Raw genomic sequence first — 2457 nt, 5'->3', positions numbered from 1 at the left:
AACAAGGAAGCATAAATTTGAGTCATTCATAGGAAAATGGTTGTACTCTGAGACCGTAATACTTAGTGAAATAAATCGGACACAAAAATTTAAATATCACATGGTTTCACTAATATGAGAAAACCAAAGTATAAATAAAGAGCAAAGAGCACCAGGCTTGCAGCTCCCTTGCTCCAGTGGGATCACTACCAAGGTGCTATTGTAGCTGAGTGTGGACCCCCATGGTTGAGTGGCCTCGGGTGCTGAACGGAGTCCCTAAGCTGCAGAGTGAGAACCTGCAGGGTTCCTAGTCAGAGCTACACTTCAGCAATAATGAGAATGGGAGTAGTGTTCAGCTTCAGTTTATATGGTGACGAGGAAATAATACTGCTAGATACTCAGCATGAATTTGGACAGAGTAGCTCCAAGAGTTCTCACTATGACAGCCTACCATACTCAGGGACACCTCAAGATACAGAGTTTTTGAAACAGACACAGCACTGGAGAAAAGAAGAACTCTTCGTCTAAATAGGATTATATTGAGAGAAGGAAAGAAGTTGAAAACACCTGGAAGAAAAACTCAGCTGGGATTGGTCAAGTCAGCCAGAAAGCATGCCTCCTAAGTAGTTCCTCTTTAAACATCTGAAGCATGCAGCCATTCTCAGTATGAGAAACAGTGTTACGAAGAACAGAGGCATGTTCTCAGCAGAATTTCTGAAGGTTTTTCATCTCTGCTGCTGTCTCATCTACTAGCCATTAGATTGGGATCTGCATTGGAATAAATCTGATAACCTCCATTAGGGTGATCAGAATTGTATCCAATTTTGCCACCATGGTGGGAATTTGTATCTGAACTTATGACAGCTGACTTGAAGAGCTATCATAATCGTTGGGTGGCTTCACCACTTGTTTATTCTATACATGCTGTGTTCTTGAGTAGCAAAGTAAGAGAATAGTCACTAAAGTCATGCTGATCTAAAATTATACCCATAAGATCAATTAATAAGCATATGTACCGTATAATTTCATAGTACATTTTCTTTGGATCTCAGATATAAATAGTATAAATAATTTTACTATGTTCATGTTTGAAAAAGTCTAACCTTAACTCAGTTAAAACACTTTATAATTCAAAGAATGAATAAGTTGGATATTAAGATCACTACATTGCTGGGCATGGTAGCATATGTGTAATACCAGCACTTAGGAAGCTGAGGCAGGAGGATTGCTATGAGTTTGAGGTCAGCCTGGGCTACATAGTGAGTTCAAGTTCAGCCTGAACTGCATAGTGAGATCCTGTCTCAAACAAAATGAAACAAAACAAAACAAAATGGGGGCCGAGGAGATGGCTCAGAAGAATAAGCGCTTCCCTGGCAAGTGCAAGGGCCTGAGTTCAATCCCTGGTTCTGCCAAAATAAAGAAAGAAAGAAAGAAAAAAATAAAATAAAACAAAAGACAAAAACAAAGCAAAACAAAATAAAATTATAATAATAAGTTTTCTCTCCCAAAATATTGTGGCCTTATAATTATACTATTGTAGAATATGCTTAATTTAGATGGATGCAGATTGTTCATGAAGACCAATTCACAATATAAATTGCTCATAAGTAATAAATAGAGAACGTGGTACAAATTCAAACTGCACTGTGTTGGTACACTGAGCTGTTACTACTTTTCCAGTGTGAAGACTCCAGGTAGTCACCTTGGTTGTCAATTTTCTGACAAAGGCATTTATTCAGTACCTTTTATCCTTCATTACTTTGGATCACTGAATTTAATCTTCTTGCTGTGTGCAACTTCACTGTGCTCTTAAAATTAGCTTTATTGTAAGCAAACACGTGTCTACTTTAGAAGACTGGAAGTAGAAAAATAAATTATTGCCAAATCCTTTGGAGATGATTGTACTTACACTGAATTAAAAATCAAATATCATCATAGGTTTTTTTTTTTTTTATTAAACCAGGCCCCTTTCTCCACTGAGTCATTCTTTGTGTTTCCTGCAGCATGAGTTTTAGAAAGGCTGCATCTTTGATACATTTTGTACACTATACATTATTTCACCTTTCCACCCTTAATTCTGGTATGTCAAAATAAATGTAACATTTTAACTTTTTTTTTTAAAAAAGAAAGCAAAATTAAAATTGGATGATAGAAAAAGGCCAAAGAGCCAGGTATCTCGAGATGGAGAGAGGAAAATAAAGAATGGGAAAGGGAAGAAAAGAGGATTCAGATATGGTATGTGTAGGCACCAATTCCCCATGATAAATGTATTCATTCTGTGTGGCAACTATGTACTAATAAAAAACAGACAACTTCTAAAAGATACCCCAGCCCTGATCAAGAATTAACAATGTATAGTTGTGGTGGCGCACACCTGTAATCCCAGCTCTTGGGAAACTGTAAACAGGAGGATCACTATGAATCCAATCTAGTAGTGAGATCCTGAACACCCTGTAGACCCTTCCCTAAAATGCAAAA

At 37.2% G+C, this 2457-nt stretch overlaps 1 pseudogene; it reads left to right on the top strand.

The window, feature by feature from the left end:
- The first annotated feature begins 221 nt into the window (after positions 1–221).
- LOC101574536 lies at positions 222–761 on the top strand (annotated as a pseudogene).
- Positions 762–2457: the final 1696 nt, after the last annotated feature.

The sequence above is a fragment of the Octodon degus genome, unplaced genomic scaffold (assembly GCF_000260255.1).
Source record: "Octodon degus isolate 3935 unplaced genomic scaffold, OctDeg1.0 scaffold00087, whole genome shotgun sequence".
NCBI lineage: Eukaryota > Metazoa > Chordata > Mammalia > Rodentia > Octodontidae > Octodon > Octodon degus.
Note: the sequence above shows the minus strand (reverse complement) of the source record. Positions and strands in the feature narration are given on the sequence as shown.